Consider the following 15581-nt stretch of genomic DNA (forward strand, 5'->3'; position numbering starts at 1 on the left):
TGGCCGCCTAGAGCTTCCAGCCAGGTGTTGCGACCACACTGGGCTCCCATACTCCGTGAAACGTGCACAAATAAACCACAGCCATAACCAAAAGCACCCTATTCGACTCGCTTGAGTGTGAAGCGAGAGCGAGCGGTAGTGTCGCAACGGGCTCGGGTCGCTGTGGCGGCCGGTCAGCCAGCCGGCAGTCACCGGGGGCGAGCGGCGTCGCGCGGGCGGCGCCGTGTCGCGAGGCGTCGCCGCCGGCGCAGCGGGCGTGGTTCAGCCGGCCGGCACACCCCCCTCAAAGGCGCGCACAGTCATCGCTCGTCGAAATCGATGGGCGTCGGTTCCGGCGACGCGTCGCACTTGCGCGTAGGGGCCAAAACGCTGCGCCCGACACCGGCGGCGGGCCCAGCAGTCATCCTATGTCCACTCGTTACCACCTCCCGCCCTGCAGCTGGGTGGTCTTTCAGACGGTGCGGGCGGATATGGCGCCGCAATCCCGAAGTCTTATTCGTCGGGCTTTCCTGCAAACCAGCGCAAGTCGGTGTCGACGTGGCCGGCGCCGCTCGCGCCTCGTCGTCCGACGCCATGTCCCTGGCGCTTCGCCCAGCGACCGCTATTGATTTTGCGGGCGGCCCACGTGAGTGTGGAGGGGACTGCGCGCGACTGTGAATTCAGACTGGAGGGGACGCTCGCGCCGACGCTGGCAGCCGGACATGGGCGCACCCAGAGACGTACGCGCGGCTGCCACCGCTCCCTCCATCAGCCCGGGTCTGTGACGGCGACCCGCGGCCCCCCTCCCCCCAACAGAGGGGTACGTCTGAGACGCCAGGCGCTCATCCAGCACCCAGCACCGGCGGCGTCTCCACGCAGCGGCTCAGTCCTGACCCATCCAGCACCGCCCGGCACCAGGACAAGTGGCGCCACCACAGCGGTGCCGGCCGGTGCGGAGCCAGCACCCCTGGGCGTTGGCTATTATGGCGGCGCGCCGGCCGGCTGGCCGGCGCCGGTCCCTGGGAGCCTCCCACCGGTAATGGCCGCGCGAGGAAACCTCATGCAATTACGGCAGGCCCGCCGCGTCACTGACGGCGGCCGCTGACTCAGTCCGCCGAGCGCCGGCGCACAGCACGCCGAACCGCTAAAAGCGGACATCTGAGTCACGCACGCGTCGGCTGTCGGCCTGCGCGCCGTCAGGAGATGACTGACAGGGTCACGGGCACGCTGTCGGGTCACGGACCCGCACATATCTCAGCGCTGCTGGCGAGGTCACTCAACTGACCGGGCAGAGGCCAGCCAACCTTCCAGCTCGCTCGGTCCTGCATCCGAACACGGTGGTTCGCTCTGGTGTGGTCGGGCAATATAGGCTTCGGTGATAAACAGGTGAAGCGGCGGTAGTCTATTTTCCAGGCATGTTTACAAGCCGCGGTGAGTGAGGATGATTGCGCACCAGCGCAGACAGTATTGATCTAGTGCTGAAGGCTAGCAGACTGAGTGTTGTTTGTCTGGCCACACCAAGGACGAACCTTCCGCTTGTTCAGTACACAATGGCTTTCGAACGTCATATTAGGCAACTAAGAATTAAAAGCGAACTAGTTTGTCAACAGTCAGATCTGCACAGCGCCAGCACCCCCTTAAAGTTTGGTGACGCCAGGAGCGAGGTTTGCCAACAGCCGGAGTTCTGGTCCGTAGGCTACAAGCAGTAACCGGAATCCATCAGTCATCATCCGTCTTGAAACGGAGTGGTGCTCATGAGTCGATGCTGTCCACATTCCACTTCACCGCCGACCGTCTCCGCACCCAGGTCACGCATCACTCCCGGCGCGACCGGCGGTGACGTATCAATCAGCCGACTGCGCTTGCCAGCGCCGGTGGGAGCCGGCGCGCCGCTTTCGACCGCGGCGCCTCCTCCCACGGGCAAATTGCCCCGCAGCGGCCTTACCGTTCACGCAAGAACGGGCGTCCGCAGCCGGCCGGCCGGGCCCTGCCGCGTCCAGCCGGACGGCGGCGGGGCGTCATCGCCGCCGGCCGCGCAGGACGCGCGCCGCCGGCCGGAAGCGGCGGCCACCGGCTCCCAGGCCTCGGGACGGCCGGACGCGCGCGGGATCCGGCCGCCAGTTGGCGCCAGCGGCGGCTCCGACCGGGACGGGGCCGGGATTTGGACCGGGGCTGGGGCAGGGGCCGGGACCGGGCAGGAGCTGAAAGGGCCCGGCGAAACATCATGTGGGACGTCCTGCAGAACAAACACTGTGTTCGCCCAATATTCTTATCGCGTTGCGGGTAGAAGTCTAGGCAAAAAGCTACAATCGCGCTGTCCAGGTGCAGCAATACCATCGTTTCACGCAGCGCAAACTAAATCCAAGAATACCCGCCAGCCAGGTAACAGCTTACTCGACACCTGCTGCCGTTCGTTCGTGTTCAGACGGCCGCGGCAGTGAACCGCGGCCGGCGGCCGTATGTCACGGCGGCGACGGTGGTCGCCAGGTGAACAATGAGGACATCCTGTGGGGTCACGGTCGGCGCGCGCGGCGTGCCCGGCTCGGTCACGGGCCGGGCGGACGCGCTCTGGCCGCGCCGGCGACGGCTTTGTTCGACGGGCGCAGCTCTGCCTCCAGCACCGGGCACCCCCGCCGGCCGGACGGCTCCGCGGCCGCACTCCGTCCGCGGCCGCTCAGCATGAGGTGGTATTGATCAAGCGGTCCGCCCTGCTGTCGCCGGCGACATGCGCGTCCGGCGCTCGACGAGTTAATTGCACGCCCCCCGGCGGCCGGCCGCCATCAAGGCAACGGCGCCCGGTGACGAGCGCGTGCCGCCACACGGACTGACGTGCCGCATGACCGAAATGCTGTGTGACTGACATGCTGTGTGAGGGCTCTCGGGTGCGCAGGACGGAAAAACTACGAAGGTCACGTGACGGGATTGTTTTAATCGTTCGCCTAGAGCATAGTCTGCGGCTGGATATTCTCGACTACAGCTGGCTTAAGAAGACCTGCCCTTTCCGCAGCATGGCAAGCCAACTCCATAGTTACTTGACTTCAGATATAAAAATACAGATACATGCAATGAGTTTTCCAACAGTTTGTGTCTTTCACCGCTGCTGTCACAGAACAATCTATCTAGCACGCTTTAAAAGTTCTGCGAATCCTACCATCAAAATTCACAACGCTACGTAAAACGTTAACTGCCCGGTTCTCTGCGTACGGCTAAAATGGCAGGATAGCAGAAACTTAACACGAGAACACGACATACCCAGCGTCGCGAATTAATCGAACACTTCCTTGACGCACCCGCGGTCATATGGCGCCGGGCCGCGGGCGCACCTGACCGGCAGGGGGCGCACGCGTCGCGCAGGGCCTCCTCCGACGCGTTCCGGCAGCGTCCAGCCCGGTGCGGGCACACCCGTCCGGGCCGCCGCCATCGCTGCCGCCGATCCCCAATTACCCGGCTTGCGTGACGTCACAGACGGGCGGTGACGTCACGCACCTGGCCAGCGGCCGGCCGGCGTTTGAATTTGGGCAGGCAGTGCCGGCCGGTGGCGGCTGCGCCGCATTCTCTGGGGCAAGGCCGCGGCGGGTGGGGCGGTTGGGCGCTAAACGGGCTCTGCCGTCCACAGCAAGCGAACAAATGGACAATGGAAGCAGCCGAGATCGCCCCGATCGGACAATGGAGGAAAGGGTCGGCTAATTAAGTGTGGTGCTTCATGACCACCGGCCATATGCACTCTCATCAGGATTACATACCGAATGTGCACGTACCGTAGCAACTCTTTCAAACCCGTCTTTCCTTGGAGCAGATGCACAACCTTCGACATCACCGTCGCAATGTGCATTGTCGTCGAGCGGGACGCCGCTGCAAGCGAGCTGAGCACCTCAACTCAGCACCTCAGATCAGCGCCTCAGCACCTCAGATCAGCGCCTCAGCGCCTCAGCTCAGCGCCTCAGCTCATCGCGTCGCAGTCGCGCAGACTGTTCACACACGAGCTGGGCCGTACCCCGACCCGTTCGGTCAGCACGGCCCTTCGCCGCGCCGGGCCGCTCGGCGCCCCCTCCCTCCGCCTTGCACGGTTCGGTCCGCAGCAGCAGATGCACTGCCCAGATTGCAACGGTATTTCCTGCAATGTTGCCCGGATCGGACGGGCGATTGCAGGCTGGGTGCGCTACAGCCGAGGGAAGCACGGCGCGCGCTGCCTACGGCCGGGCTTTATCACGATAGTTGTGTCTGTGCCTGCGTGGTTCGGGTCTAAGTCCCGATGTGGCAGCCTGTACCATTGGCCACGTACGCTGGCAGGTGTCGTTGGTTTGATGAAGTGCCGCCCGGTCCCTGAGATCCCAGCCTCGGCTCCAGCCCGCGTTAATGAACCGCCTTCGGACATGCGACTGACCGCCGCGGCCGGGCCCTGGGAACCAGATCAACCGGACAAACAGCCGGCCGCTCGTCGACGGGGAGGCCGAGATGCCTGAACTGATCGCACAGGACACGTCAGCCGGCATTCGGCACTGACGGCATGGCGGGTGGCATTCGGTCCGGACCGAGGCCGAGGATTCCTGCCCGCGGTATGCTGTGTAGGTGTGCGGCCTCAGCAGCCACGCTAGCTGATGCACACAGCTTTGTTTCGTGCCAAGTCTTTTCTGTGGGAAAGCTCACAAATAGACCATGGCTCGATATACGTTGCTACGGCTACGACCGCTGTGCTGTGCTTCGCTGGTTGCCGCAGTGCGTCAGCTGGCGACGGAACGTGCCACTTAGCCGCAGCACACTTGCAATTAAGCCGCAGTACATTCCAGCACACGCAGTACACGGCCGGGTGATACGCCTATGGTCCCATGTGTGGGTAAATGTGTGATGTAAATTTATTTTGCAGTGACGACTGTTGGTGATGTTGCGATAGGCTGCACAAGCTATTTAATTAATCACTGATTTTTGCAAGATGCAAGCCATTAATTACTTTGAGGCGAGATATATTTGCAAGACAAAAAGGGTTTGCCTCGTGACCCCGTGGTGCATACTTGGCTATCTGTTCTTGTTCTCGGCAGATTAACAAGAACTGGTAACGCGGGGTGCTCCCTCCTCTGTCTTAACGACGGCCATAAACAGTTCGTGAGCACCAGAAAAAACACAAAAAGTGGCAGCATTCCGAGCTAAGAAACAGAGGCAAACCGTAAAAAAAGCAAACGCAGAGGTGGCACAGCCCAGGCGGGTATGGACCTGGCGGCAGGCATGACAAACCATATCGGAGAAAGCAAACGCAGAGGTGGCACAGCCCAGGCGGGTATGGACCTGGCGGCAGGCATGACAAACCATATCGGAGAAAGCAAACGCAGAGGTGGCACAGCCCAGGTGGGTATGGACCTGGTGGCAGGCATGACAAACCATATCGGAGAAAGCAAACGCAGAGGTGGCACAGCCCAGGCGGGTATGGACCTGGCGGCAGGCATGACAAACCATATCGGAGAAAGCAAACGCAGAGGTGGCACAGCCCAGGCGGGTATGGACCTGGCGGCAGGCATGACAAACCATAGCGGAGAAAGCCTGAAGTAGTCATAACCAGAGCCTACTAATGACAGACCGCTAAAATAAATCACCTAAGAAACGACTAGCACTCTTTCAGTGTCAGCAAGGGTTACCAGTCACACCATATTCAAAAAACCTTGTCAAGCGAGACTTAACGACCCACTGCACTGCCAGTCCATTTTCTTAAAGCATGACTGCTTCACAGCGGGTAGTTATTCGACTTCAGACGTGCCGAGGAAGCTTCCTCGCCATGTCTGGCGGTTTTCGCTAGACGCCATGCTGCAGACCATGGCTCTAGCCACCTTTCAAGGTGCGCCGATCGTGACTCTGACGTCACGCAAATGAGGCGTCAAATAAACAGCCCCGTTCCGGCTATCTGCGACAGATAGCGCTGGTTCAGGTCGCAGGCTTCTGCCGCGGGTGTGGCTCTCGGGAGCTGGCTGCAGCTGCTGACCGTGGGCGTGGTCCCCTCACATGGGCTTCCCACGCGGCCACTGCTGACGTGGGCCTCAGGCACGGGCGGCGCTAGCTTTCCGCGCAGGCAGGGTCACAGAGGCGTCGCTGCGACCTCTGACCCGCCCTGTCGGCCGGAGCCGGCGCCTGTGACCGGCGGCGCTCCAGGTCAGTCTGGTGGCACCGGCGCCGGCGCAACAGAGGGGCCGCCCACGTCCCGCCTGTGAGGAAGGTCCGTGGGCGGCGGCCGAAAGGGCGAGGGCGGAGTGTGGGAAGTGTCGATTCAGGTAGAAGTGTTCGGGGTGACTCACGCTGCGATACCAGTGTGTTTATGGGGATGTTATTGCGTAACTTTGCATGCGTAGTATTCCAGATCATCAGCCCCACAAGACGCGTCCCGTCCAATGCCAAGTGTGTGTAGAGCACAATAACAAGGAAATGGGAGATCACTCCGGCTCTGTTGCGTTATGGATTCACTCGCGTGAGGGAACGGGCGGTTTCCAGCCAGGCATGCAATATTTGATGCAGAACAAAACCATGCATGGCGCAAAAACGGATCAAGGTTGAGCCTAAGCTAGACCCTGAATCCATCGGCAAAAATCAACGATTTTCGTCAATCCGATGGTATAATTAACACGTCCCACCCAGCCCTGTTACCTCCCGGAACATGGGCACACCAGAAAGTAAATGGAAACAAATTCACTTTCCAGTCCGTTTTCCCATGCACCGCCATACAGGTCATCGCTAACTTCTACAAAGTGTGAGGGATGGGGAGGGACGCCTCAGGCCGCTCTCCTCCCCACGCCCCGCCCCTGGCCTACGGTGACCAGAGTCGGCGTGCAACAGCCAGCGCTGCGCCGGCCGCCATCGCAGCCCAGTACCGGACGGCGCGGGCGGAGGCTCGCGTCGACTATTGACGAGCTCATGAGTCAGCGCCAGCGCTGAGCTATCGACCGTCGACGTCCGTGTCGCCGACGGCAACAGAAGCGGCGGCGGCGGCGGCGGCGGCGGCGGCGGCGCCAGTGGCAGCCCCCGGTCCCACCGGCCGGCCGCGCGGCGGAATTTGATGGGGTTCTCTGAGGTCCGGGGTACTTCAGGGAAATTGACAGAGTGCGGCGAGGCGGGTGCATGTCGCGGAGAGCCGACGATTACAACTTGGCATTGAGCTATCAACAAGAAACCCAGCTTTCAACCGCGGGGCCGTCTAGTGCTCAGACTGCGGTGAAGCCACCACGATCCGGATGCAGGCCACAGGCTGGGTGGATCTGCGGTTTGCCGTGACCCTGGTGCTGTTCTGGGAGATGACGCACGCCTGTGTGCCGTGGATGATTCGCCCCCCTCCTCCCACACGTCCGCCGTCCCTGGGGCACGCAGGAAGACACCGACCACCGAGTTCCGGCCGTCCTTCGCTTTCAGCCGTATGACACAGAGCACGAGGGCGAGCACCGGAGGCGGCGAGATAGCAGGCTGCTTCCTCCTCGCTGAGTGCGCTCATGCCCCGAGCTGACCTATTTCGAGTTCGAGCTAGACAGCATAAATTTTGACCTAGAACTTGACTACGCACGCTCTTGTGTGCATTCGTTAGAAACAACATGCGACTTACGCTCTCACTGGCCAAAGCCACCTCTGGTGTCGTTGAAACCGAGTCTGGGATGTAGCATGCTCGGCGGAGCTGAGTTGTAAGGAACGCGCGCCGCTGGGCACCCCCAGCGCGAACGGCGACGCCCGGAACAGACAAAACTGGCGTCAGCAGCCATTGTCGAGGTCTTGGCGGCGGCGCTGAGTACGCCGGCTGGCAGTGGTGGCTCTGGGCCGGCGCAAACAATAGTAAACCGACAATGAAAGAAACTGGCTCAGCGCCGCGCGTGGCCCACATTCGAGGGAACAATCCCAGTCAGCGGCATCCCACACCCGGCGAGCGTCAGAAACAACGGCAGCATCGGGCAGCGAGTCACAGCACGTGCAGCTGTGGCCTGGCCTGCCTGCTCTGCAGGGGCTCTCCCGTGCTTGGGGCACCCCGGGCGGGCTGTCTCGTGTTCGGCAGAGACAGCTGGGGCAGCCGGGGCAGCCGCAACCGCGACAGCTGGGGCAGCCGCAACTCGCGTCGGTTCGTCCCAGGGGTGCTGCCTTGCGACTGGCAAGGACAGACAAAGGCAAACTGCGTACAGTGCATCCCGGTGTCGGTTCTGTGTCGGAGACGGGGCGGGGCAGGTAATGCAGGAAAGGGAGACCCAGGACAGGGGCGGGGCAGGCGGAGGGACAGCGCCACCGGAGCCGGAACATGGGCTGGGTCATCCGGAGCGGGGGGAGGCAGCTGGAGAAGGGACTGGGACGGCTGGGGCAGTGCCTAGAAAATTGGAACAGGGCCTAGAAAACTGAACCAGGAGCTGGGGCGGCTTGAGCAGGGGCTGGTGGAGTGTCTGTAACAGGGGTTGGTGCATTTCGAGCAGGGCTGGGGCAGACTGGGCAGGGGTTTTGGGAGGTTTTGGGCGAGGCCTGAGGCGGTTTAACTGAGGTCAAGGGCACCCGGGGCTGGGACCGTTCCTCCCTTCTTCCTACTCGGCCTTCTGAGGACTGCTTACGTCTGGGTGACGTGGCGCCCGGGGCCAGTGACTATGCAGCTGGGCAGGCGCCGAGGCAGCCGGCGTCCGGTGCGTCCGCCCTCCGCCCCGTCCGATGCACTTTATTTCAATTGGGTCTAATCAGCCGTTTACAGAGCCGACCCACGCCGCTCTGCCTGCACCAGGCGCGGTGCCCTGACCCGACTTCTCTCCCCCACCCTCCTTCCGCCCGACTGACAACGCGTGCTGCCCCCCCCCCCTCGGTGATTTGCAGGTCGTTCCACTTCCGGGGCGGCGTCTCCGCCGGTGGCCGGCTCCAGAGACGCGTTCGAGCACGGAGACCGCCGACGCGGCGCCACCGGCGCCAGATCCGCTCGGCGTGTCCCGAGACCGGCGTCAGACCGCGCTCGAGCCGGCCGCCGGCATCGATTTCAGGTCGGCAGCCGTCTCGCATGTGGGTCACCCGCCTGAGCTGGCTGAGCAGCGGCGCGCGAGGGGGGGGGGGGCGACCACACCCGCTTCGGCCGTGCCGTGCGGCTGGCCACGCGCGGCGGGCGGGTTACGGCACGCAACGCCGCCAGCTAGACACACAGATGTCAGGGCGGTGCTCGCGCTATGCCTACCTGTCTCCATTCACATCACGTCTATATTGGTATTGGCGTTCGCGGTAATGGCGGATGCAGTCGCCATGGTAACGGGGGCGTCGCGCCCGGCTGGCCGCGCTCGGAGCGAGCGAGGAGCCGTGATGGGAATGACCACCGAACGCCCGTCGTCGGGAGACTAATGGATAGCCCTCCACCACCCGCTGTTTGACGGCCTAATGAGCGCCCGTCGGTGAGGTCAGTACCCGACGATTAAGGCCCCGACCGTGACAACAACAATGCATTGTTCTTGCTGCACGGATCAGGCGCCTACTTGTTGCCCCTTTCCCCCCCTCCCCGTACTCACCACGTTCCCAGAGGCTTCTGAGCCGTAAATCCTGCGACTGGAGACACGGAGAAAGGCTTGAAGGGCAGTTTATCAGCATGTCGCAGATGGCATACTGTGTCATGGCCGTTTGAAAATGGTCGGTGCATATAAATATGAAATGTTCCAATATCAGCGTGCTTGCTCATCGATTAAACGTTAACTGAACGTAAGAGCCAATATAACACACCCAACACCGGTGCGTCAACCTAGAATATCGTACGTGAAGTTTTTTCTCAGGTAATGACGCCCAGAGTGACATGTCGAAGTTACTCATGAGCATCCAGCCACCGGCGGGACATACCCGGCAACAAACAGCTCGTAATGGTCGGAGACACAGACCTAGAGACAACGCAAAACGACCTAACTCGAACGGCAGAGCTCCTAGGGCTGCAACTGCCCGGCAGCACGTCGTCTGGCCGTTGCTGCTGCATATCCACGGAACCCACAGACGATCCAAGGAAGCAGACGGTAAGGATCGTTCTAGATGGGGCAGGCTGCGACATAGCTGGCTCGTCTCCTCGGCCAGCCCTCCTGGTGCTAACCTGGGGCTAGCCTGGGCCGGCGGCCTCCCCAGTGCCGACGCGCGGTCGGCTGGCGCGATTTAACGCCTCGCGGAGAGGCGAGGCCGCCGCCCGGCGAGGCGGGGCGAGCCCGGCGGCGGCGCGACACGGCGACAGGCACGCCGTGCCGCGGTGGCCGGCGACCCTGCACACTGATCGAGTTAGCCGCCAGTTGACCGGCCTCTCCGGTGCGGCCGGCCGGCCCGGCGTCCCGGCCGACGCCCGGCTGGTCGCACCGTGCTCGGCCGACGCCGCGCGGCTGCCGACAACCTGCGCCTGAGTAATGACCGTCCGGCGGCGGCGACGGCGGCCGTGGCTGTCGTGTGCCGACGCCGCCGGCCGGCGGAAGACGGGCGCCGAGCCGCGTTATTAGCGCGGCCCGCATCGACCGTCGTCGCCGCCGCCGGCCGCCGGTCGATGTCGGCACGTCGCCGTCGACACGCAACGCGGCGGCGGGTCGCCAACCCGGCGCGCCGTCGCCGACGGGGCGTGGGACGGCGCACGTGCCGGGTCGGGTCGGGTCTCCGGCAGTGAGCGACGGGCCGGGTAGGGACGGGGGAGAGGGTGCACATGAGTCACGAGGGGGGATGGTGGTGGCTGGGCTATCGATAATGCAATGAGGATTGTCAGTTTTATTGGGCGACATCTGGGGAAGCAGCTACTCTCCAACCACAACATTTTTTAACGCTGATATGCGACTATGGGCATTCGTATATTTCGCTCCATGTAATTCGGGCAGTTTATGTACTTTTCCGCCGACTAGACTCGCAGCGGTGCCTGCCAGTTACCCGGGTAGTCACGCTTGGTCAGGCGCCGCAGCAGGCGCGGGCGCGTCCTACCGAGCAGGAGTCGTGTTCAGCGGAGCCCGACCACGGGCCGCCGCCGGCCCCCGAAAGTCAGCCGGGCTCCGTCTCGCATCCGTCCGACAAATCGGCTGGCTGGGTCGGGGCGGGGGGGGGGGGACGGCGCAGGGGCTCGCCGCACGTCCTGTCCGCCGGCTGTCCGCGGTCACCGGGTCACCGGGCCGGACGCGTGCTCTGCAGCGGCAGGCGCGCGCGGCGCCCGGGGAGGGGAGGGGAGGGGGGAGGGGAGGGCGTGAAGGTCGGCCGTGGGTCACGTGACCGCGTCCCAGATCGGGCGCTGCCGGTGCATCCGCAGCGTCCGCGGGCCGGCGAGCCGAGAGCAGGAATGCCGGGCCAGCTTCGAGCGCGGCCATCACGCCGATAGCGTCGCGGAACGTCGCAGCGCCGCGCAAGCAGGCACTGCAGGTTGCGCGCGGGCAAACAGGTTACCTCACGTTTTACATGGTGGATAGCTGCAGCATAGTCCGCGTGCTCTCGATGACCGAATGCTTTCTTTGCTCACGCATATCAAACTCCCTTAAAATTGAGCAAGTTACAAATTCCACCGCTTCGGTTTTTCTTGAAAATATGCATCATAGCCGGCACGTGCCGATCCCTCTTCGTTTACTTAATGCTTTCAACAGGCATGTGATAAAAATTCCGGCAAAATTGACTGATGCTGCACCTAAAAATATCATACATGTCCCCTGCAGCCGCTTCATCTCTAATCCTTTTCGCAGCCGGTGTAAAACGATGCACAAGTAATCGCCTTTCAACGCCAATGGAAGACGTTCAGGCCAATCACGACAGAGCGATTCCATATCAAAACATTTGCCGAACCCGTTCCCGCATTTTCCTGCTTCAGTCCGTCTGTAATGTGCCGATGCGAGCCGAAAGGCGTACAAAGCGTCCGTCTAACTGACACCCTTTCTCCGGGAGCGCCGTGCCACCTGGCGTCGACTTCACGGCTCCTCAGTGTCCTAGCGGCTCCCACCGCACAAAAAGCGTCGCCGCCATTTGTCAAGTGTCGCCGGCGCCGGCTCTGGTGGCGGGCGGCGGCGGCGGCATCCGACGGTCGGCTGCAGGCCTGCCGCGGTCTCCGGTGTTCGGTAATCCCTCCCTCCCGCCGGTAAAAAGCGCCCGGGGCGGCCGATGTCGTGCGGCACAGCCGCCACGCCAGGCGCCGCTGCCAGGTCGACGACCCCGGCGCCGAGCCGCAGAACGGAGCTGGAGCGGCGCAAGCCGTGAGAAGGACGGGGCGGTGCGGCGGCCGACCCTGTTTTGTGTGCATCTGGGCGATTGAATCAGCTGGGTGAGCGAGGTGGTAGCTGACAAACACCATCAAGGATATTAGCTGTGATGCATCGGTTCATTGTTAGCTGAGTTATGGTCCCACAAAATATGACAAAAACACGCGGTCACTGCTTCTGAATAGCCGAAACTTCTGGCGCCGTGGTGCGCTCACAGGGTGCAGTGCCGAGTACAAATTTGTGGCCATCCCTGTCGTGTAAAAATTGATTTTATTTCGGTCATCTATGAGCCAACAATCGGACAAAGGCCTGATCATGCCGTCAACAGTCTGGATCCAGTCCAGCGTTAACTGCCATCAGCACATGGATGAAAATCAATACACGTGTAAAAAGGGCGAAATCAAGAGGCGTATCTGGTATCGGAGGCCCTACTGCAAAAAGCAAAACTGGCATGACTTGACTGGACAACTTTTTACAATCCGTGTGTCAGACAATGGCTATAAACGGACGAAACGCCACGAACATCCCCAAGCGGCTTAATTTAAGACAGTGCAGTCACACAGTGACACCGTTATTAACGCTTAACTTGCGTTAAATATGTTTTACGGGGTAATTGCACTGTTCTTGAAGTTCTTGTATCGTATAACATGTGTTGCGCTCTGATCCCAGCACGAGTCTTTCTGCATGTGCCCCGAGCACGTGAGCCGAGGCACAGGCCGGGGCGCGAACCGAGGCGTGGACCGTCCGCCACGGCAGCCGTGTCGCACGTCCAATCAGCGCTTGCCGCCGCCGGAGATAACGTCCGCGCCATGGCTCGGCGTCATCAACAATGACGGCCACGCGCCGGGCGCCAGCGCAGCGCCACAATAGCCGGCGATAAGACAAGCGCGGAACGTCGCCGGCGGCGACCATTCCCCGGCGGGGACATTGTCACCCGGCCGTCCTTCAGCAGGGCCGGCGGCGCTGCTGGCGCTGTTGCGAACACGCTGCAGCGCCGGCGGCTGCGCAACAATGGGAGCGCCAGCTGCCGGAACGCGCCGGCCCGCCCGGCCCGTCACGGGACGTGAAGTGACGACTGACACCGCCGGCGAGCAGCCTGCGGGGCCGGTTATGAGAGCCTCACGAGCGATGCGTCGTCGTCCTGATCAATTTCTCGCCGGCGCCCCTGCGCTACGTATAGTCGCAGTAGGACATGTCTCCTTGACCACGGTATTGATCAGTCATGGCGGAGAGCACCGACGGCGGCCTCAGCCACCAACGGGCGCCGGGAGCCAGCGCCAGTCAGCTCACGCAAGGCCGCTGGCCGGAACGGGCGCCCAGTTCCCACAGTGATTTCTCAGCAGACATCTGCAACCTTCTCACGCCGAAGCAGCCACCGGAGCATATGGTTACTGTGCCACCGCACTGGCGCGGCACATTCGCTCAGCGAGCGTGTGTGTGACTCACTCAGTGATTTATTCAGTGGCTCATTCACGCGCTCGTGCGTAGCGTTGGCCAGAACGTTTTAGACATAAACAGCACTGTCCTTTTGCAGGATGGCGTCTAAACATGAATCTCACAAGATCGCCACAGTGCTCTTTATATCCATCTAGGACGCCTGTGTGCAAGCGCATCACGTCGCAGCACCTGCACATGAATATTCCGTTCTTATTCGAGGGTGTCCCCATCGACAGCACGCGACAAGGTTGCTGCCATCGCACCTTGAGATGCATCACATGCCCGCTGATCCGAATAGCACGCTTGGATCTGCAACCGCAGGTAAGCCAGGGCTTGAGCCCGCTGGAATGCAAGCCTCGCCAGTCGGGCGGCGGCGGAGGCACGCATGGGCGATCGTCCCAGCAGTCACGTGCCGGACAGCGCCCGCCGTTCTTGTCGGTGCCCGAGCAAGCTTTGTTGCGAGGCAGCGCGCGTCCACGGTCGCGTACGGAGCGCCGGTGTGGGCGCTATTTTTAGCGGGCATGTCCAGGCTCTGGGCTAGGGCCCGCGTCCGTCTCAAGCCGGCGAGCCTGAGTCGGTTACCGTGGATCGGCACCAGAAAGCGGTGCTTAGCGCGGTACCGCGCGGCCGCCGACTCGAGCACGAGAGAGGGGAGGGGCGCCACTGTTTGCGCGGCCGGTGACTTCATCGGCCGGCGTCGGCCTGTTTGGCCGCTGTCAGTGGTGAGTCTGTTGGCCGCCGTGTATCGACGCGTGCGCCGCGGCCGACGAGCTCCCCAGGCCACCGCCCTCCCGCAGCTCCTCGTCCTTGGCACCGGGCAGCTGCGAGAGGGGACGGGCTCGGCTGACACGCCGCACCTGTGCCCGTACTCTGTGTCAGCAGCGGCGAGCGAGTCTTTTGCACGGAAACGACGCAATTGGATGGTGGCGAAATGTGGCGGCAGTGCAGGCGTGAGCTATTGACACGAGTGCTGCAACGCTGCGGTGCCAGAAAGTGATCAACAAAATTGAAATCGTCGCAATTACGCGGTAGGCGATCCCACGCGGGATCATTGCCGTTGAAGGTCTGATGAAACAACTTTTATTGCCGCCACCACTGTCATTCTCTACAGCTATTTCTGTAAATGATGGCTCGGTCAAACGGTCGTCAGCGTTTGTTCAAACGGTTGGTTAATTCTAAGCTCAGGAAGTCGGTGTCATGCGTCGTCCCCGCATGACCTCACGAAGGAAGTCAGCCGGCGCCGCACCCGGACGGTAAAACACCGTCGGTCACCCGGCCAGCCGGCCCACTGGCCGGGGTCTGCGTTGTTCGCAGGCCGGCGGCCGCGGATCTGCCATGTCAACACGCGACGCATTCCTCGTCCGGCTGTTTGTTGTTTCGACTCGGAGGGGAGCCGTCGACGTCGGCGCCGACGGCGGCGCGACCGCACCGACGCGGCGGCCGACCTCTGCGCCGCGATGCCGACACGTCGGCCCGCCCCCCGCGAAGGGTCCGACACGCGCTCCGCCCGGAGCGGTTCGGCACTTACTTCACATGCGCCGCCCCGCCAGCACTCCACCTCCGAAGAGGAGGTCATGTTTCGCAGATCGGCGCAGTCTCTCACCTGGAAGCAGAGAGGCGCGCGCGTCAGAGAGTCCGCCCGGGGATGGTGAGGGTTTTGGGGGGGGGGGGGGGTCTCGGGGTGCGGCCCACACACACACCTCGTCCTCGGCCTGAGCTGTGCGGGGACCACCAGTGCTGCAGCTGGGAGTGTGTCTCCGGCGACAGTGACTGGCACTGGAGCACACTTGTTGCTACACGGCGCCGCGCCGCCGGTGCATAGACACCTGCCTGGCGGCTGGCGGCACGGCGAGCCTCCGCCTCCGCCGCCCCTGCAGCGCCGTCCGGCTGACGGACGGGCGGCGGGAGCGTGTGAAAAACACGTCAGGAATGAGGAGGCCGCAGTCTCGTCTTACGGACGCGCTCACATCAAATACAGGGGCGTTAATTGAAGATGCAGCACGTGAGGTGTGGGCA

The sequence above is a fragment of the Pollicipes pollicipes genome, unplaced genomic scaffold, assembly GCF_011947565.3.
Source record: "Pollicipes pollicipes isolate AB1234 unplaced genomic scaffold, Ppol_2.1 Scaffold_2555;HRSCAF=2994_pilon_pilon_pilon, whole genome shotgun sequence".
Taxonomy (NCBI): domain Eukaryota; kingdom Metazoa; phylum Arthropoda; class Thecostraca; order Pollicipedomorpha; family Pollicipedidae; genus Pollicipes; species Pollicipes pollicipes.